The sequence below is a fragment of the Ambystoma mexicanum genome, chromosome 3p (assembly GCF_040938575.1).
Source record: "Ambystoma mexicanum isolate Mex_15411 chromosome 3p, UKY_AmexF1_1, whole genome shotgun sequence".
NCBI lineage: Eukaryota > Metazoa > Chordata > Amphibia > Caudata > Ambystomatidae > Ambystoma > Ambystoma mexicanum.
The window spans coordinates 207,812,386-207,834,362 of record NC_090925.1 but is presented as its reverse complement, the minus strand read 5'-3'; positions in this window follow the sequence as shown (position 1 = coordinate 207,834,362).

The window sequence follows — 21,977 nt, the reverse complement described above, 5'->3', positions numbered from 1 at the left end:
CCACATTGGCGGCAGGCTGTTGTATGCTCTTGCTCCACAGGCCCAGTAGTGATCCATTAGTACAGCTGTTCCTGCACCCCCCTCAGGAAGCTTCACTATTCTCTTGCAACGTTCATTTGTTCCACCGTCTATCTCTCTGTCACGTTGGAAACACAGTGTCAGTGCTGTCAGTGGAAGTATTGTTATTGGTTCCTCTTCCTTATCTAACCACGTCACCAGTGCAGCACTCTTCATCCATTCCTTGTAACACTTGTCATTTTCTTCTTGCACCTTCACCACGGGTGACTTTGACAATGTCAGCATCTTGCTTCCCACAACTCCGTCCACCCATCAATCCTTTGTGAACACCTTCCCATATATCAGTATCAGTGGTCTTTCCCAGCATCCTGGTTCACCGGCAACCTCTTTTGCAAACCACTTGCATAGTAGGTAATCTAGCGTTACTTCTTGAGTTTCTCCTTTTACTGGTCCTTCTGCTATGTACTTGAGTCCTTTCGTCTGTTGCCAGGAATCATCATACATGGGGAGTGTTTTGATGAAGTTGTTCTCGTATGTCTATCTTGATTTCCACTGGAGCGTCGCCCTTTTCCCTTGGAACCTTCCTCTCGTTTGGGATAATGCTGAGTATAGCAAGCATTCAGCAGTTGTTGCAGGTACCTCTGTGGCAACAAATGTTCTGGAAGCGCTCATGGTGTAGGAAATCAATGAACACACATAGCAGTTGTCCTTTGTCGTATCCTTACCAATTTTCGACATGTGTTTATACCACATGTTGTTGGAGATGTGTGCAGATTCTGTGAGATATGTGTCAACCCCGTTTACATCACTGGATATGCTACGTTTGTTCCTCTTAGTGTTTTTCCCCGTGCTAGTTGTACCACCTGACACACTGCTCCTTGCGGCCATCGGGGGGGAAATATTAGTAGTGGGAACTGCAGCCGCATAGAAAGCGTAGTATACCAGCCAGACAGCGGCAGTAATCAGGCAAGTGGTGAAGAATATTGTGAGCATTTTAATTACAGTTGCTAATACCACTGGCATTTCCACTCTTACCTTTGTTGCGGTCCTGCAGCTACTTTAGATGATATAGGTGCCCGGCTGAAAATTTCTGAGAATGTGTGTTATTTTGTTAGTATTGTTTAGTTAAGTCTTGCGTATTAGGTAGTCGTTCAATGCTCAGGCGAAAAGCTCTTCCCACGCTTTCCTTACCGTCCTATCTCGTAGGGCTGGTAGTGCTTCATGGAGGTGTGGAAATGAGTGAGTAATTATCATAAGAATTGTGTTATGGTATATACGAATCCTTCTTCTTTTTAGGTATTTTGGTCTTTTTATAACATATACAAACTGGTGTGATAATGCTTCTGGTGTGTTGTCGTCTGCGGGCAGCATTTACCCCTGGGCAGTAACTCTGTTTCTGTTTTATATATATACTTTTGCTTTTATTGCAACCACAATAACAATACGCAATTCCTGCATGTGCGAGACAAAAAAGAAGTGAGCATGCATGTGTTTACACAGTGTGGTGCATATTACAAATACTTTTGTCAATGTCCTTTAATAGCTGGTGGCTGGGGAGTGTTAACTTAATGCTAAGTCGATTTGTTTTGTTGGGACCTTGTAATCATGGGGTGGCCTGTAGGGCGTTGATCGTTAGTGTCTTTTGGGGCGTTTTGATCTAGAGTGGCAGCTATTTCTGGTGTTGTTGCTGAAGCATTGGCTCTTTTGCTGAGCAGAGGGGGTGGTTAGTGCTTTGCAGGGCTTGATGTCGTGCAAGTGAGTCCAGGACTCCTTGCCCCCGAGCTTCACCGACCTGGGGGCTACTTTTTCAACCAGATAGGGGCCTGTGAAACGTGGACTGCTCCACGGTCGCCGAATGTTCTTTAACAAAACTGTATCTCCTTCTTCGACTGTCCACTGTGTTGTCTGTTCTTGTTCCTCGTTGGTGTCTTCTCCTTGTTAATCGTTCTTCGACCCTCCCTGTGTCCGTTTAAGCTGTTGAGAGATAAAAGCGGCACTAGTAACCAAGGAAGAGACATATTTGTGCATTTCATTACCAAAAACATTAGTAGTTGATTGGCAATCAGTTGTGGCCCTTGATGGTGGTGTGAGTGGGAGGTGCATTTGGCGTCTAGTCACCACCTCATGGGGTGTGAGGTGGTGGTCTGATCCTGGTCTATTCCTCAGTTCAAACAAAGCCAAAGGGAGGCAGTACAGCCAACTCTTCTTGGTTGTTTGCTTAATTTTAGCTATTTCTTCTTTTAGGAGGCCGTTTAGCCGTTTGCATACACCATTTGCTTGAAGGTGGTACGCACATGCAAACTTATGCTTGATCCCTAACAGGGTGGTTATGTGTTGGAACAGTTCGTTAGCGAAATGGGGGCCATTGTCTGACCTTAATACTTTGCATATACCCCAACTTGGGAAGAACTCCCTCACCAGGAATTTTGTTGCTCTGAATGCATCAGCATGAGAGCATGGTCACCCTCGATCCATCGTGAAAATGGGCACACCACTACAATCATGTATCTGTAGCCGTGACATACATTGATCATGTCAACGTAGTCAATGTGGAGGTGCAGAAAGGGTCCTTCAGACCGGGGTATGGTACCTTTGATCACTTGCAGCGTGTGATCGGCCGTGAATTGCTGGCTTGTAAGGCAGTTACTGATGAAATTAGTGACATGTGAGTTTAACTCAGGACAGAACCAGTTTTCCTTTATTCGTGCTGCAATTACCTCTTTCCCTGTGTGCGTGGGATGGTGCAATTGTGTCAGAGCAATTTTTAACAGTGCTAGCGGCATCACCACTTTCCCTGTGTTGTGCTGGCGCCATAGTGCATCTGTGGGAGACATGGTACACCCTCTTTTTACCCACAGCTCCTTTTCTGCCATTGGTACTTCTGCCTGCAGCTCCATGACCTGTGTTTCTGGGATGTGCGTATACCCATCATTCATCAGCATTTGTCGTACCCCCCCTTTTATTTTTGTTTTTCTGGGAGTGTCCATATTTCACCAAAGTATGCCGCATGCTTTGCATGTCCATCAGCTGCTTCGTTACCTCTTGATATTGGATCGTCACCATTGGTGTGGGCCTGACACTTCACGAGTGCCACCTCTTCTGGGTAATTAATTACTTCAATTAATTTGGCCAATAGGAGGGCATGTTGTACTGGTGTACCATCAGCCCTCCGAAATCCTCTCTTTTCCCATTTTATTAATCCTGAGTGTACTGTTGATGTTACATATGCACTATCCGAGTATATTGTTATTCTTTTGTCATTACCTTTTTCTGGGGCCAGGATAAGGGCTACCAGCTCTGCTGCTTGGGCTGAGTAGTGTTGGGTCAGTTTAACACATTTTACAGGAAGGAATGTTCAATCTTCCCTGAGCCGTACTACGTTTGCACCTGTTCTTCTTATTCCATCAATCTGGTCAATAGTTGACCCATCTATATACATAACCTCACCCCCCTCTAGTACATTCTCCTCCACTTTCCTTGCTCCTGAGTAATTCTCAATAGCTTCCGGGCAATCATGTGAGTATTCTCCATTTACTGCATCCTCTGCTATAAATCGTGCTGGGTTTACATTAGTGCATCTCACTATTGTCAGTTCTGGCCTAGATAAAATAATCTCATACACTGATGCTCCTTGTGTTGTCAGTGTTGATTTTGGTTTTGTCAATATTGAAAAGAGGGCATGTTCTACATATAAAATAGTTTGGCATCCCATTGTAATGGAAGATGATTTTTCCACTGCAAATGCTGCGGCTGCTAGGCTTTGTTCGCACAGGAAATGTCGCATCATTACCAGGTCTAAATGGCCACTGTAAAAGGCCACTGGCTTGTGTCCCATGCTAGTCTTTTCTGTCAGTACTGCTTTTATTACTGCTGAGTCACAATGTGAAAAGATGTACATTCTTTTTGATAGTAGGGGTGGCCAGTACTGGTGAAGTTGAAATAGCATTTTTCAATTCATTGAATGCATCTGTCATTTCTCGTGTCCATTCCAATTTTCTTTGCCCCCTCTGTGCCTCTCTGAGTGCCTCGAGTAGTGGTCCTATGTATGAGCTATAATCAAAGACCCATGCCCTGCAGTAGTTGCATGGGCCAAGGAACTGCTGTGGTTCTCTCACTGTTTGCGGCTGCAGTGTGCTTTGTATTGCTAGTGCTCTTTGTGGTGCAATGTTCCTTCCTTTTTGTGAAATGATCTGTCCAATGTATAGTACTTGCTCTTGGCAGTACCGCAGTTTCTCCTTGTCTACCTTGTATCCTTTTTCAGCAAGCACTGTGAGCATTTTAACTGCGTCTTTCCTACACTTTTCCTCAGTGGTGCTGCATATTATGAAATCGTCAACATATTGCAGCACTGTGCTTTCCATCTCTATGTTGCCCAAATCCATTTGTATTACTCGGTTAAAGATGGATGTTGACTCACAGTACCCCTGTGGCAACCTAGTGTGTTTCCACTTTGCGTTGCGGTATGTGAAACTTGTTAAGTCTTGCGAATCAGGGTGCAATGGGATGGAGAAGAAGGCGTTTTTTGAGGTCGATCACGGTGAACCGTGACGCCTTCGCTGGAATTCCGCACAATATCATTGCTGGGTTGGCTGCAACAGGGTCCTCTGCTTCCACAATGTGGTTAAGAGGCCTTAAATCTTGGATGAAACGCCATGACCCCCCTTTTGCCTTACGTACTGGGTACACTGCCGTGTTGCATGGTGACTCTGATGGTACTAGTATTCCTCTCACTACTAGGGCGGATATTGTCTCATATATCCCCTCATCAGCTTCTTTTGATAGTGGTTACTGTTTCACCCTGGGCAGCATTGTCCCTTTCTTTAGCTTTATTTGCACCCCCCCAATGCTCTTGATGCAAACCATGTCATAGGGACTAGTTGTCCATAACGATGCGGGTACTGCAGCTAAGTCTGCCTCATAAAATGGTACCTTGGTAGGGCAGGGCACCTCCAGTGCCATTGTCACTTTTTGAGCTACGTCTTTGAGTGTTACCTTCAGCCAAATATACACACTCATGTCAAACACCATTTCCCCATCTCCTTTGTCATCAGAGAACAGTTCCTCATCTGATACCTGTGTAAGCCTGTATCCTTCTGCCAATACTATCACTGCTTGCCATGCCCTCCCTTCCCCAACCTGGGCGTGTACTGCAATGTAGTCTGGTTTTGCAACACTGATATTATTGCCCCTTCCTTTTCATCAGTGGGTGTCTCTGGCCTGAAGAGGTATGCTGCAGGTCTCCTCCATATCTTGCCCTCTATTCCCTGTAGCCACGCTATTACCATGTCTGTCCCATATTGGAGGAGGTCCCCGTCCACTGGCTCTGAACTTATCACCTTCTTCCCACAATAAGCCTGTAGTATGTGTCGGCCTGTGAGCATGTTTATGCCTGGTGTGGAGCACACTATTCCCTTGTCAGTAAAAGAGATAGTCATGTTCAACCTGCTCATGATTTCTCTTCCAAGAATATTTACTCATGATTGTTTTGAGTATAACAACGGTAGAGATAAGCCGTGCACCCCAACAGATAAGGAGATGTTATCAGTAAAAGGAACCAGCCCTTTAGCCCCAGAGAATCCTTGAGTGTGCATGGCATCGCCTGACAAATTAAACTTCCCTTCCCTTATGCACCTGTGTCTACTAGAAAGGAAAATGTTTTATCACCTATCGCCACCTCTATGCGTGGTTCCTCCGCAGGGTTAGGTGTTACCGACAGGATGGGACACAGCAAGGACGTCTGTGGGCTGTCCTATTGGGGGTACAGTGATTGTCCGCTCCCTGTGTATGGGTTGTCGCCCAGTATTGCCACCCTCCCCAAATGTGTATGCTGCATTGTTTCCACTATGGGTTGTGGGTTATTGTCCTGTATCTGTGTTAGTTGTTGCACCGTCTGATCGTGTTGTTGTTGTGTCGTTGTCATTTGTTGTTGTGCTTGTTGATGTTGCTGTGTGTATTGAATTTGTGGCAGCATTGGTTGTTGTTGTATTTGATCTTGTGCCATCTGTTGTTGCGGTAACAAAGCAATGGATGGGTTACCCCTACTTCGCTGGCGCAGGGGAAGCAACAGACAATATTAACCAGGAATTGAGCCAGCAGAATATAACAGTGTTCAATCAAAGGAACTTCAACCGACAAGAGATGGGGGGGAAGAGCTTCAGATCAACTTACAAAAGACAATAAATCATTTTAAAATACTGTATTTTATTTAAATTTTATTATATGTTAAAATACTGATTAAATCATCCAATGTCCATGTATAATATACAATAATAGACAAAAGTAAACACCTGTACACAAATGGTAAAGTGCATGATGTAAAGTGCGTATTGCAAAATTAAACTGCAAAAGAAGAAAGAAAAGAAAATGAACCACTCATAATAGTCCTAGACACTAATCTATACGTGCCGAGTCAGATACCCCAGACAAGTGAAGGGGATCATTTGGGTGGGGAACCTTCGGTCACCTGGACAAAACTAAATTGAAACCCAAATAATATAACAATAATAAAGCAATCCAAAAAAAATAGATTGCTAAAACAAAAAAATGCAAAAATGAAGCAAGCACATATTAATCAAGAACACACTAAAGCTAACCATGGGATGCCGTGCGTCAACTACTCAAGTGTCAAGGCAATAAGTTACAAACAATTCGATAGGCCTGACACAATTAGCAATTAGTAGTTTCGATGGAAATAACGCATCTAACTTAAATGCAGATGATGCCCATCTTCTTCAGGACGTAGCATTCCCGTAAATGTCAGGGTTCTTAGTATTTCATCTGTGTCTTTGTTTACACACCCAACATTAAAAAACGGAATAATACAGTTTAATATATAAAAGACAAAAGACACACCTAAAACAAGTGCAACAAGAAAGAACAACAGGTTAAAAACTGATGATCTGTGAGTGAAACAAGGGGAACCTCTCTCATTCTCTAAAGTTCAAATAAGTAATGAGACATATTAAGGGAGAAAAGGTCATTACCATAGTCTCGACCCTTAGGGCTGGTCCCAGAGGCCTGTATATGAGTCCAGGAAATTATACTTGGGCCGTGCCAAAAAGAAGATCTCAAAAAATTGGATCTAAAAAGCAAGGATAAAAATAAATATGAAAAAGGCCATGAATGAACATGGCCAACAATTGCTCCAGATTTGAGTAAAGTGAAGTGAGAGGGCCCAACACGCAAAAACGATATGGTCTACCTGACCTCCCTTCACAGATGGAAAATCATGATAGCATGCAGAACACAACATACCACTAGGGTCCCCCAAGTAAAGTTAGATGTCCAGTCGCTAAATTTAAACATGGAGAGCAACTCACCTATTGGCAGTTGCTGTAGTGTCCCAAGGGTGTAAGGCATTTATATCATGATAATCAGCCTAAAATAGGCATTAGTGGAGTGACAGCATCGCCCTCGAAAGAGCCATGCAGTGGACAATCTTAGCCAGTGGCATCAGGCCTCTCTGTCCCAAATGCGCCTGAGTACAGCTGTAGAAAGCAAAAACACCATAAAATTATATATTAGTGTACAGCTAAAGGAACAGTGATTGTATCGCAGGCATATAGCAAGCACTTAGCCATCTACCAACGTCCTGGCTGTGCACTCTCGATACTTTTGAAGTGACCAAATAGACGGGACTTATGCTAATGTACAAAAGCCCCTCGTTTAATATAGTGTCAAATAGCGGCAAAGTTATAGCTTTGATACAAGATGTGTATAGAACTGCATAATATTTCCACCTGCGTGCTAGCAGGGCCTATGTGGAAACCAAATTCTCTGTAAATGCAACGGCACTGAAGCGTTCAGAAAGCTATTGTGGCTAAAACACGAGTTGCCACCTCAAAAGGTACCCCAGAGCTTACCTGCTACAGAAACAGACGACCGCATCCAACTGGAATGAGACCGGAAATGGCGACCTTGCGTCTTTCCGCAACTATCGGGCATATAGTCGCGCTGTACGTGCTGCGTAATGCATTCTTACATTGCATGTACAAATCCAGACTAGACCGCTACACTGTGCGTCTGGCGGCTGTTAGGGACAATTCTCTGTTTAGGCTGAATTTCCTAACCTAGTGAGTCCCCCAGCAGCTTTGCTGGATTTCTGGAGTTTGTTTTTTTCTCCTGCCAAGAGTGAGTCTCTTTTCCTCACACGCTTGGACATGATTTGAGGGGTTCCTTTGACTCATAATGTGTTTTATGGGCTATGGGGTCTTTTACTCCATAGGGCCGCATGTGTTTTTACTATGTGTGTTACACATCACCCTCAGTGCAGTGACACCGGGGTGTCATAGTGACCCCCCACCATAGACTCCATACCCTGGGACTGACTACTGTCTCCAAGGGCATGTAAAGTCACCATTGGCTTTACTAGTCCCAAATTATGAATAGAAACCAGTACAAACCATCATATTGTGGACATACTGGTCGGGGCAATTCGATTGCCCCGGGGTCTGTTATTCGAGGGGGCACATCTCCGTCCCCCCTGATCGAGTTTTGGCTGGTGGCAGTGGATATTACTTTTTATATTCGACCGAGAATATATCTCTATGGGATTTTCCCATTGTTCGAGGCTAGCAACTTTAATTATTTAATTACTATAGCCTCGAACATACCGCCGGGTTATTTATTTAATATTAATTCACCGGTTGGTATTTTTTGCCAGAACTCGATTCTAAAATGGTGTTTGTGTTCTCTTCTGTGACTCCAACCCAAGTCGAGCCCTTTGTTACACTTTTTGGCGGGCTTCTCCACAGAAGCCTCCAAAAGTGGTGCCACTCTGCCTGGGTACCACAGAGGGTGTGGGAGGGGGTTTAGGCACCCTGGACTGAGTTGCCTGGGCAACTCAAGTCGCACTCTTGTGTGATTGGCCCAAGTGGTGAGCCAGCCGGCTCACCACTTAGCATGTTTGATTGACAGCTAGGCTGAATGAATGGGGGTTTCTTGCATAAAAGCAGGGCTTTTGGGACTGGAACTTCAGAAGGCGCCACAGGACCTGAGAATCCGAAGAGGGAGAAGCTGAACCGACCTGCAATGATGACACCACCGGTGGAGCCCTGCTGAACCATCTCACCACTTCCCAACAACAGAGGAGATCTTCTTGCCGGAGAGTCTCTTCCCCTTGAGCTGGTGGGGACAACCAGTTTGCTTTCCTTTTCGTCTACCAGAACGTCTAGTGGTCGAATTGCCTGTGCCAAGCACCCCGGCAACTGGATAGCCACTTCCCACTGAACCGCGAAAGAAAGGACCACTCCTTTGAATCGAGAACCTCCGCGGCTGGTTTTTTCCCTGGCAGCACCACGACCTCCTGCTTTCCTCCCTGCCGAGATCTTCTCTTCGGCCGGACGAAGCACTGACTCGCAACCGCTGCCAGGAACAACTGCCCTCGCTGGAGTGTTCTCACCAGTTCAAGGTACTGTGTCCACCTGGCCTCCCTTTCTATAGATTGCTACAAGGTGACAGTAAATCCTTAACCATCTAGACTGGGCTAGCCGCTTGACCATCTAACTGGTCCCTTTCTTTTGGTCCAACTTCTTTCTGAACCTTTTCGAAACCTTTGTGCACTTTTCAACCGTGTGACCTTGGACACATTTCGTTCTGATCCTCTTAAAGTGGATCCAGCTTTCTGAACTCTAACTTCACGGTCTGATTCTGCCTTCCTCTCTCGCTGTTTTCTTCTGAAAGTGTTGGGATCTGTTTCAATTTATGCTCTGCCTTTCTCTCCCTTTTAAACCGAATTATTAGAGTGCCATCTACATTAAGCGCTCATCCGCTGTCTGAAAATAAGTGGGGCTTTACTTAAGACTTGGCTAATATTCTTTTAAGGGAGTGTATATACTTTAGTGACTGTGTTTTTGAACTTGCTTGAGATTAGTGCCAGTGTGTTTTCTTAGATGTGTTTTTAAATAAATCATTATATATCTTTTACACCAAAGCTCTGGTCAGTGTTTGCTTGTTCTACTGTGTTTACCTGCCCTATTGTGTATGCTCTCTATACTGCCTAACTCTTCTTGAGAGAAGTCCGACTGCTAAGCCACAGCTACCAGGTAAATCTGGGTGGTGCAGACTGCTACCAATTGGGTTTACTGCTAACTCCTGTAGTCCTAAACTTTTTGCAGTGGTCCCTCAGGAACTGCACAGGTTTCTGCCTAACAGCGGCACATAGGTCCAAAAAGTTGCGCCAGTAAAAAAACGAAATACTGAACATAAATATGCATCCAGACGCCAGCCTTGCTGCATCAAACATGCAGTGATGAAAAATTGTCAAAGGCTGTCCAGAATCTATCTGGGCATCAAGGTAAAACATCCATCATTGACAAAACACTCCAAAGTAAAATAGAAGGCAGATCAAAATTGGACACTACGCCCAAAACGTGAACTAAACCAAGTGTGGTGTGACCAGAAGGTAACTCCAAAGGGTGAACAAGAAGCCAATCATAGTTAGGCACACTGTCTGGGTCATAGGTAGATCTAAGTAATATGAGTCCATAATACATATTCACAAGACTAAAAAGTCAGAAAAACAAGAATACCTGCGCACAAGGCGAGCTTCCATCCAATAAGACAAATTATGCCCTATTGCTGAATAGTAAAGAAAAGACAGAACGGAACAAAAGCTGGCAATAGATTAATTAATCAACTGATACATTCTATGGAGGTCTGTTGAACACTGATTGCCATTTTTCCTGGGCATTCAAACCAACCAGGTGGCTTTGAGTATTATATATTCCCCTGCGCCAGCGAAGTAGGAGTAACCCATCCATTGTTTTGGTGTAGTAGTGCAGTGTTCCCCTGCGTGGGTTATATTTTTGTGCAAGGCTTTCTTTCAATTCCTCCAGATGTTATTGTTTCTAGTTAAGTAGAGAGGACCCCTGTGGTCACCTCACGTTGGAGTTAACATACCCTTCATTTTTGTTTTTCATCATTTTTAGACATTCCAGCAATCGTCACAATGGCTGTTTCAGATACCTATTCTTTTAGTGAGGAACAATTGGCCGAAGCCATCCGTGCACCATCTATTTTTGACTCACTAACCCAGGCGACTGGGGATGAATCAAATACGGGTATTACCAGCGAAGGCATTCTCAAATTAAGAAAAAAGAAATTTAGAACCGAGATGCACAGTCACCTGCTTACAGAATATCTCAAGAAAAATATCATACCGCAGGGGCTCCTACTTAGGAATGAACCTTGCCTGTTTGTCGACGACTTAGAATATAAAACAGCTTTTTCTGGTATAGGTACAAAATGTAGTAGGGACTGGATGTTATTAACCATCAACACAGCCCTTAGGAAAAGTGTCCTCGTCGACAATGAGATAGATGAAGTGGAGGCGGCCTTTGCGCTCGATACCACCATCTTAAACATTAAAGAAAAGCTTGATCTCATAGATAAACATACTAAAGAGTTTATCAAGCTTACGACGACCAAAAAGATGGATAAACTTAAGAAAGTTATGTCCCTTTTTTCTAAGGAACCTGCCTACCCATATTTAAGCCCGGATTACGCGGGCCCCGGTCAATGGAATGATCCTTCTTATCCTAACTATGGACCACAGAATTATAGGAAAAGAGTCACTTTTTCAGATAGTTCTTCTGATGGTAGTGGATCTTTTCCTAACCAAAATGCATTTGGCCAAAGAGGGTGACAATGGAATAGAGGCGGTGTCTGTTGGTAATACTGTTGTCCCCCATTGTATCCTTGTTGTCCCAGCTTCCCCCATCCAGCTTGTGCCGGTCTTGCCCTGCATGTGCGTGACACGTGCCCTACCACTACGCACGTCCAGCACGTTGGAGGCTCTCATGCTTGCCATGGGTACCCGCCAGTGCTGTCGGAGTACCCTTGATGTCCATATGTGTTGTTCCCTCGGAACCCTCCCCCATGTTGTGCTATTGGCCTGAATCCCTGCCTTCTTGTTGCCCCACCTCTTCCTCTATAGTTGTTTATTTGGCCGTTTCCCATTTGGGTGTATCCACCCTCCACCTGAGGAGCATAGGAGTGTTGTGCTGTATATGGTGGTGGTGGTGGCATTTGTTGTGCAGTTACCTGTGCTGGTTGTATTTGTTGTGCTACTGAGTGCTGTTGTGTCGCACCTGGTGACTGTACTGCTTGTGTGGGGCCTGTTATTAGGGCACCCTCCATCGCATATTTGTACAGTTTCTTTTGTACCAATTTTGCCTGTTCTGCTTTGCTATCTTCTTTCTTCTGCTTCATCTTCTCCTGCCACAACCTACAATGGTGCACTATTGTTAGCTAAGTGTCTGGCCATACCTTTGCTTCCATTCCCACTTATTTCTTTAATTGTCTTTGTACCGGCTCTGGGAGGCCCTGTATCAGTATGTGGTAAAACATTGCTAGCGTTTTGTCCCACGGTTCCACTGTTTCCAAGCGCCACTTCTCTTGAATTTCTTGGATGTAATTGACAGGGTCCTCATTCTCACGCATCTTACGTGATGTTATTGCTCCTATGTCTGACGTGTCTGGGTATTGTATTCTCAGTGCTTGCCATAATGCGTGTTTGCAGTTTGCAAATGGTGCCCCGTCATGTGATGTGTCGTTAATGGTCACCCCTGGGTATTCCGCTCTTTTCCAGATGTCATCTGCTGCGTCACCCAATATAGAAATTAACAACCCCTTTACATCGTTCACTGCTAACTTTAGTCCAGCAGTTTGTTTCTCCATTTCGTATATCCATTTCCCAGCTCCTCCACTCAATGATGGCAACCTACATTTAATGTTCTCTTTATCTGCGTACTTCCATGGAACGTATTGCGGCCTTGCCCCCCCTCTCTCTAATAATGGCATTTGTGTGTATTCTCTCACCTCCCCTGGTGTGCATCTGCGTGGTGTCGATGAAGTCAGTAAGGTGTTGTGTGAGCCTACTCTCTCTTCGTGCCCCAAGCCCCATCCTTTTACCTTCCTTGTCCTTGTTATGTGGTGTTGTCAACTCCTCCATTCTTCGTCCTGGGAGGTCCCTAAGCCTATTAACATATGTGTGTGTTGTGCTGGCAGTGTGAGTGGTCGCTGTGCCCTTGCTCCTTGTTGTCTCTTGCTCACCCTTTCTCCCTCTCCCCCTTCCTGTGTCTTGCATTCCCATGATGACCCACAGTCTGTGCGTGTTATGTATAGTTTACCCTTCTCCGCTTCCCTCGCTTTGTCCTTCGCAAGATCCTTCTTCTTCCTCACTGCAGAACCCATCTGAGAAGGCCAACTGTGTAGTTATGCTTTTCCCTCCTACTGTTACTGTGTCTAGATCTATGTCAGCGTACTCACCTGTCTTTTCCGCGTCTCCTTGTGTTTGTGCCATTGGCGCTTCCTCTGTGCTATTCGCCTGCATCTTATGCCCGTGTGTTTTGTTTGCTCCTCCCATTTCCGTGTTTCCTTGCTTGCTTCCCTCGCCCTTTACCCCCGCTCTTGCCCTGTTAAGTTCGTTCATTATTGCGTCACTTACCTGCTTGAGTGCCTTGAAGTCACTATCCTTTTCATACCATACCCTACCTTCCTTTTCCAGTAGACACTCTAATATCCTCCTTTCCTCATACTTACGTGCGCTTTCTGCTATAATCTTTCTTTTCCACAGCGTCATCTCCCTGTCGTTTTCTTCTCGCTCCTCTTCTTTCCTCCTAAGTTCCCGCTGCTCCATGCGTGCTTCCCTTTCCTCAATTCCCCTTAGGCGGTCCTCCTCCTTCTTCTTCTTTTCTATCTCCTGCCTGTTTAACTCCACTCTACCACTCTTACCTCCCGTCCTTTTCCCCTGTTTCTCACGTTCCTCCTGCTCCAGTTGCCTGATCAGTACACTCCGTGCCTCCCTCAGTTCTGCCAGCTTTTCCTCCAGCATTGCCTCCTCTGCTCTTGTCATCTTCCCCTCTTCTGTAGTACCTACCTCGCACCTTCCGTGTGCTCCTCTGTCCTCCTCCTTTTCTATCCTCATAATTGCCTCTTCCTCCTCTTCTGTTGGTTTCCCCCGTAGTTTCAGCAATACTTGGGCAGCTATCCATTCGTCTGGTCCTACATTAGCAAAGTCTACATGCGCCTTCTGTGCACTTCCCGTGTTCACCTGTGCATGTGCGGCTGCGGCACTCCCCACACCCCTCCCCTTTTGGTAGCTCTCTGTTGGTGCGTACGGCGGCGGCTAAACGTAGGGTTTGAATACCCTTCTGCAGCTGACAACTGTGACTGCGCTGTCTATCTAAGTTCTGTTACTGGGTACAGTCCTTCCGTTTCCTTCTTTACCTCCTTAGTTATGGGCGTCTCACCTTCCTCTTCCTTTTTAACCTCTGCAACTGGGTATGACCCTTCCGATTCTTCCTCACTTTCCTCAGCGTTGGGAGGTGCCGGAGGCGCGCTACACCCGCCCTCTTCTTTCACCTTCTCCTCCTTCACCCCCTGCACTATCAACATCCCCGTAACCCCAGGTATGCATCCCTGGAACATCTTCCAGAGATCGAGAACTTCTAAGTGGTTCGTTAGCTTCTTTCCTTTATATGTGGTATGTAGATATGCTAGGAGAGAGTGCTGAGTGTACATATCAAAGCTGCCATTGGGCGGCCATGGTATCCGTATCTTATTATCTGTTCCTTGTGTCCATTCAATACCATACTTTACAATTTTATCTCTATTTGGAGCTAGCGTAGCGCATATGTGTTGGAGTGGTGCTGTTAGCGGGTTCCTGTATCCTGTCCCTATTCCATTGTACACAGACATTCTTAAAACCCTTAGTTTCTCAGTAGCAGCGTTACCTGGCCCCGTAAGCTGGGTTCTTCCGACTCTCCGCTGCAAAGAAAACAATGGTGTTACAATATTTTTGTGCTGGGTGCCGCCGCCCTCTTTTCTTCTGCTACAGTTTCGCCTTCCTTATGCTCCTTTCCTTAGTGTTAGGGTCCCCTTTGACCGGTGGCACGCAAAGCCCCCAGCGGCTTCACGTCCCGCGCTGCATGCTTTTGAAGCCGCCCCGCCTTCCTTGCACCGCCGCTACCCGGCGTGCCTTCAGGCGTTACCTCAGCTCCTCCCCCGTTTCTCTTCTCGTTCCTCTGCCAGCAGTTCCCCTGTTCTCCTGTTCCCCCTTCCGCCGTTTCTTTTCCACCAACTCCCATAACTGCCCCTGGATCAAGGCAGGCCGGCGTTCTCCGTGTGCGGCTGCCTCTCCCTTTCACCCCACCTTTCGCCGCAATTCAAAAGTGTTTACAATGTTATTCCCCACAATCCCCACAGCTGTCTTCCCACCACACCTGGAGTGGAGTATTCATTAATCACTTTGTTATTATAGTAAACTGCACATGCTGCGTCACCTTGCGTATGATACGCTCCCGCACTGGGGAGCTTAACCAGCCCACTATCTTCTGCACCGAGAAACAATCAAGCTACCTCAGCCAGGAATACGTCATCTATTCACCAAGCTAAAACACTCGATCAACAGAAATCCTCATCTACTCATCGATCAAAAACGTCAACTTGTAGGAATGCCACACCCCCTTTTCACATGTGCCCACGATCAAAACAATCAGCGCGATTCACCAGTCACATGTGGGTGCCTTAAGCCCCACCCTACGCATTCTGCAATACTATGCGAGGCGGCCCTCGTGCCTGCCCCGCAATACTTTTCACGTCAACCGCCACTCAATTGTCAAAATCTTTTTGAACACACTTTAAATCCACCCACCACCCTCGTTACAGTTCCTCCCGCCACCCGCACAATTTTGCATTGCTGGTTGCGCGTGTCATACTCACATCGGCGTTCGCCTGCCGGTGCCCCTCGGCTGCGGTGTACCCCTCCCAATCTGCTCGTCACCTCCCCTCATCTGGACACTCGCCAACCGTGGGCGGGATACTTCTCAAGTCAGCTCCTGACGGCCACTCTCTGGATTGCGCTGTCCGGTCCTCTCACAGTTCCGCAATGGTCCTGTAGTCCTCCAAAGGGGGCAACAGCGGAGTGGGCCGCTGTACCGGGCCACGTTGGCGCAGGCTGCGCTTCCCTCTTGCCTCACCCTCAGTGCTAGGTCTCAACAGATCTCAGCAGTGCCTCCAACTTGTCGAGCTGATCTCCCGGGGGTCAGCAGGACCGTCCACGGACATCCGGGGGTAGGGAGGCCCCAACTCCTCCCGCAGTCCCCAATGAGTATGAGACACACGCACAAGCAAGGCGTTACTGCTTTTATTAGAAATGGCAGAGACAGGTTCTGGGATCATAGGTCATCCGGGAACACATCTCACAAGAGTGGGCTCGCATACCCCTTCTCATCATGTGTGATGCCTCATCGTGCTTCATCTGGGAAACTTCCCCAAAAACCTAACACCACCTCGGGTTGGCTCCCCGAGTAATAGGGTTAGTATAGGAACATATAGGTAAATTATTGGTTGGTGGAGAAGAGGTCAGGTGGTACGCTTGGGTCTTCCCTAGAAATGGTTACACCAAAAATGCTACATGTAAAAGGTTAGTGATTGGCTAGGTTGTAGTGCCGTCAGTAGTTAGCCCCCCGTACCCTGATCGGTTCATCTGTGAGCCCCCAAGCCTGGGACCATCGTTGTTCCCAGCTCGCAGTGTACCTGATGTTAGAAACAATGTGTGACTAAGTGTCAGCGGAGGACAATGGACAGGTCTGCCATTAGCTGCAGGAGCGCTTCTTCTCACCGCCGTCAGTGTCCAATTTGTCACTTCATTGTTGCAGTCTGTGTCCCAAACGGCATGTGCTTCACAACACGGGGGTCGCGGTGAGCGGCAGGGGTCCTTATACATGAGTGCCTTATGTTGTCGGGGTTAAAGTAGCGATGAAGCATTTGCAAGCATGTACACAAGCTCTTCCTGCGCCTTTCGTTTCTGCAGTGCTGTAGTTTAGCCTATGTGAAAAATAACAACGATGCATCAGTGTGTGTAAACAGTCCGTTACGTCATGGTAGTGAGTGTGTTCTTCGTGTGTGTCTGACCAGTTGTGCATGGTGGCACGTGTTACCGTCCGTCGGCTATGTCGTCATGGCATCTCCAACGATGATGACTTCCATTGCTGCTGCATTAGTTGAGTTGATCCATATTGTCTATGTCAGCTTCGCCAGAGGTCCCAGCATGTGGCTTGACTAACGGGCAGTTTCCCTGGCCACGTGGGGCGGGCCACGGTAGATGTTAACGTCTGCGGCATCTGTGAGCGGGTCGAATTCCTCTCGTGGTGGGTGCTCAGGCCGTGACGATCTAGGCCATGGTCTGGCTGAGAATCAGGGGAAGGGAACATCCCATTTTCCCAATTCAAGATCCCCGGGGACTAGTGGGTGAGAACCCTTCTGGTTTCTCACACAACTTTGTACCCCTTGCGGGCAAAGAGTTGTAGGGGAGTAATGGAGTCTCTTCACCAGTTTTGTTCGTTGTCACTACACACACGTAAATTGTCTACGTACTGAATGACCGTGCTGGGCACTTGGATGTTACCTAAGCGTAATACCCTTGGGGCAAACAAGTGTGTTCGTAGCCCTTTTCTCATGTGTAAAGGCTGTAAGATACAAGTCAGGGTGTAAGGGTATTGAAAAGAAGGTGTTCTTTAAATCAACCATTGTGAAGTGGGTCGCTTCTTTAGGGATACTACATAAAATGGTGGCAGGGTTTGGAACTACAGAAAATTATTTCTGTACTACATCATTTAGAGGGCATAGATCCTGGACCACTCTCCCATTGCCCACCGTGGCCTTTTTGACAGGGTAGATCACAGTATTGCACTGTGAGGTGGAGGGCACTATTATTCCTTGGTGAAGCAGAGCCTGTATCATGTCTTTTATTCCTTCTTCTGCCTTCCTTGATAATGGGTACTGTTTTACTCAGGGTAATACTGCTCCAATATTTAATGTACTTTGTACTGGGGACACTTCCTTTTGGAGCCCTACATCAAGTGGGTTGGTTGTCCACAACTGTGCAGTCATATACACCAAGTCAGCCACGATGAAGGGAGGTGGTGCGACAGTGGCTATTAGGGGGCACTGCACCCTCCTGTACTGTACCATGATCTCAAAGGGGATACATATATCTAATATGATTTCTCCCTCATTATCATTGGGCCTCATTACAGGTAGGCGGTAAACCATTAGCGCCATGGTTCATACCGGTAATTTACTGCTACCGCCTTGGAGGAAAGGGGAATTACTGCCCTATTCCAAGGTTGGGAAGGCGGTAATTCCTCCTTCCTCCATTGCCCTTCCCCATTCCCATTATTGCCCCATAGGGCATAATGGGAATGGGGAAGGCGCTAATTACGGTACCGCAAATTGCGGTACCGTAATTAGCACCCCGGTCCCTTTGCGGGTTCGTTTTTTAACGCCTGCTAAAAGCAGGCGTTAATGTACCAACCCGCAAAGGGACCTCGTAGTAAGGCGGTAAGGGTTTACTGGTACCGGTAAAATACCTGTACCGGTAAACCCTTACCGCCTACCGTGTAATGAGGCTCATTGTTTTCTAAATGTGCTGCATCTTTCAATTCTTTTACGGGTATGGTAGGATCGATGCATAGCACAGTACGCCACTTGCATCCTTGCCTGTCTGTTCCAAGGACAACCACTCTCTTTGCAGATACAACCAACACGTTTAAGTCTAGGGACAATATTGTACCTGCCACCAATTCTGGGGACACCACAGGGCGAAAAATGAAATCTGTTGGTACTCTCCAACAGGCTTTGGCAATTTGTGGCACTGCCTCCACTAGTACTGTTATGGTGTAGATAAAGCACGTCTGTGTCTACAGGTATTCCACGGACCACCACCTCATGTGCCATGGCGTGTATTATGGCCATTGATCTCATTATGCACATCCCTCGTGTGGCGCAGACAATGCTGTGATCAGTAAATGATATTATCATGTTCAACTTGCTAAGCAGATCCCTGCCGAGCAGGTTGACAGGAGAACTCTGAGAGTATATTGGGGGAGCGCGTACCACATTCCCCCCACCTTTACATCTAAATCTTTAATATATGGAACCGTAGAAATAGCCCCACAGAATCCCTGTCAAGAGTGTTTTGCCAGATAATGGGAGGCCCCTTCACTGACGCATGATTTCTTAGTGCCTGAATCAACCATAAAATGTAATTGCTTGTTTCATACCTCTGCCCCCACCAAAGGTTCCTCTTCAGGGTTAAGGGTCACCAACAGGACCAGACACGCAAGTGCTCTCTGTGGGCTGTCCTAATCATGGTATGCGTTTGTCCCCAGAAACTAAAAGGGGTTTCCTCCTACTGCGGTTGGGCATTGGAACGGAGCAACCGATCCATTGGGCGCTCCATTAAAGGGGTTCATGTTACCTGCATGCTGAAAAGTTTTGTAGGGCATATATTGTTGCATCGTTTGCTGTGGTTGCAGCTGTGGGTGAGGGCCTGGCATCTACATGGGCAACTGCGTGTATGCTTGGTGTATTTTGTAGGGTATTGAGGTCATTGTGTGAGTCGGCCCTTGAGGCGGTGTACCGTAATTTGTTGACCGTAACTGTACCCCATCCCCGTCTGCTTCTATTCTCTTTTGAGAAATGTCCCCATTTTCCACAGCTCCAACATTGTGCTGGCCCCATTCCTCCTCCCCTAGGTCCCATTCCTGTAAATCCCCCTACCCTTAAGTCCTCGGAACCCACCTTTTCCTCTCTGCTGTCCTCCTTGCCACTGCTTGCCGGGGTACTGTGTGTTCCCGCCCCACTGTTCTTGTCCTCCTTCTGACCACACTGCAGCTATTCTGGCATTCACAAAACTAGGGGTGTACCCTGCTACCTCTGTCTCTGATCGCGTCAATACTGATGCCTCCACAGCTAATTTATTTTGTACTAGTTTCGCTTCTTCTGCTTGTCCCCTCTGAGATGTTTCCTTGTCATGCTCCTTTATTCATCTGCAATGGTGTACTATTATGCTCTGTATTTCAGGCCTCCTCTTTGCTTCAACCCCCACAATTTTGTCTAGTGCTTTCTATACATCTTTGAGCATGCCCTGTTTAACAATTAAGTAGAAGAAGGGTATTGATTGATCCCATTTGTTACCCATTTGTGCTCTCCACATCTCCTGTACTTGAATGAATGAATTGAGCGGCGTCTTCATCGTCGCCCATAGTACACTGCATGATTGGCTGCAAGTCATGTGTGTCAGTAAACGCTCGCTGCAGCGCATCCCATATTTTCGCTCGAATCTTATTAAAAGACGCTCCGTCATCTGTGTCGTTTCCTTGAGTTACTCCCCGGTACCCCGCTTTTACCCACACATCGGCAGCCTGATCTCTGATCGTAGCTACCAATAGGCTTTTGATGTCTCCTACTGCTAGGGGCACTCCCACCATCTGTTTTTCAAATGCATAGATCCACTTCCCTGCACCCACCGTAAGGGCCGGGAGTGCTTTTATTAGATTATTTGTATCCATCTGGCACATAATGAGGCCTGCCTGCCCCCTTATGTATGAGATGAATTTGCAGTCGTGCTTGGTTTCCCTCAGCCTTCTTCCCACTTCCCTTTTTCCTGGGTACTGTCATCCGGCCAAACCTACTCCTTAACCTCCCATCCCATACACTTTCCATCGTAGGAGTTCGTTTGGGTGCCTGTTCTGCCTCCCCATTCTCATCATCCTCAAACTCATTGAATGTACTCAACCCATCAGCATTGTTATATCCTAGGCTGTCTGCCCGTTCACTTGCCTCTCCCTCCTATTACACATGCACGTTTTTTATGGGTGTATTATTTATCCTGAATAGGAAATCTCCTGCCTTCCATCCGTCTGCTGCCTATTCTTCCGGTCTCTCAGCTTTCACTTAGTTTTGCACTGTTACCAGTCTATTCAATTCTGCTCTTGCTGAGGCTAGTGCCACCTCTAAATCTCTCTTATTGACAACAGCATGTCCTGAGGAGTCCGGAAAGAGACACGCATGGGGACGGTGGGGCTGTCGCTGCTATGGACAAATAGATTGGGTAGGTATAGCCTACAGGGGGGGTGGGCTGTCTGTGGATATATCCCTCCACGCTCCTTTGCTGCCTCACCCTCTCTTCCTGGGAAATCACCCTTGCTACCGTTCTGTCTGTCCTCTCCCTTACACACTTCAGTGTCTTCGAACATCTTCCAAAGGTCTAAAATTTCCTTCCGTCTTTGTAATTGTTTTACCTTATATTTGGCTGTTAGAAATATGGACATATGTTCTAGCATACTCTCATTGTGGGAGCTGTGAGAAACCTGAAGGCGTCTCACCTGCTTGTCCCTGGAGATCTGTCATCCAGGAGGCCAGGAAACGGCCATCGCTTTTGGATGCAGTTCCTGGCGGTGGAACAGTGCGGAAGGATAACCTGGATGAAGGGTCTTCGGTAGTAGAAGTGGGCACAGGACAGTGAGACGCGGTATCCCCTTCCCTATAACACCTTTGCCCCCTGGTAGGACACCTAGGAACTCAACCCGCCCCCCCTTTCCCGACACAAAAACTTTCTCACGGACAGTTCACCATGAGCAACAATGGACTAACACCAGAGCAGTACAACTGACATGTCCCGATACCATGGTCAGGCAATTACAGATCATTACGCACACCTGACTTCCATCACACTTCCCCACACGGATAAAAGGCGGAGCGCGAAAGTACACTTAGAGCGAGAAAACAGCAGTTCCAAGATGGCATTTTAATACAAGGAGAAAGACGGCGAGACCAGAGAGGGAAGTGTCCTTGTCCTTTAAAGACCATTACTTTCGCAAACCTTGGAAAGTAAGAAGCGGAAGACCGGGAACTAGAGCTGAACAAACCTACAATGTGCATCGAAGGTACCTGGGGCTCTCCGGAGTCGATAACCAAGGCGGGGTGGAGCGATTGCCGATGTGGTACTGTCCTTTGCTCCAACAACAAAGTAGGGCCAGTAAAGACGGCACAGCCGGTGAGTCGGAGAGACTGATACCAGCTTGTGTTTGAACCAAGGCTGCAAGGAGCAACATTGTATGAAGAAATCCAAAGAGGACAGTGTGTGAAACGCAAGTGATAAGCGACACAAA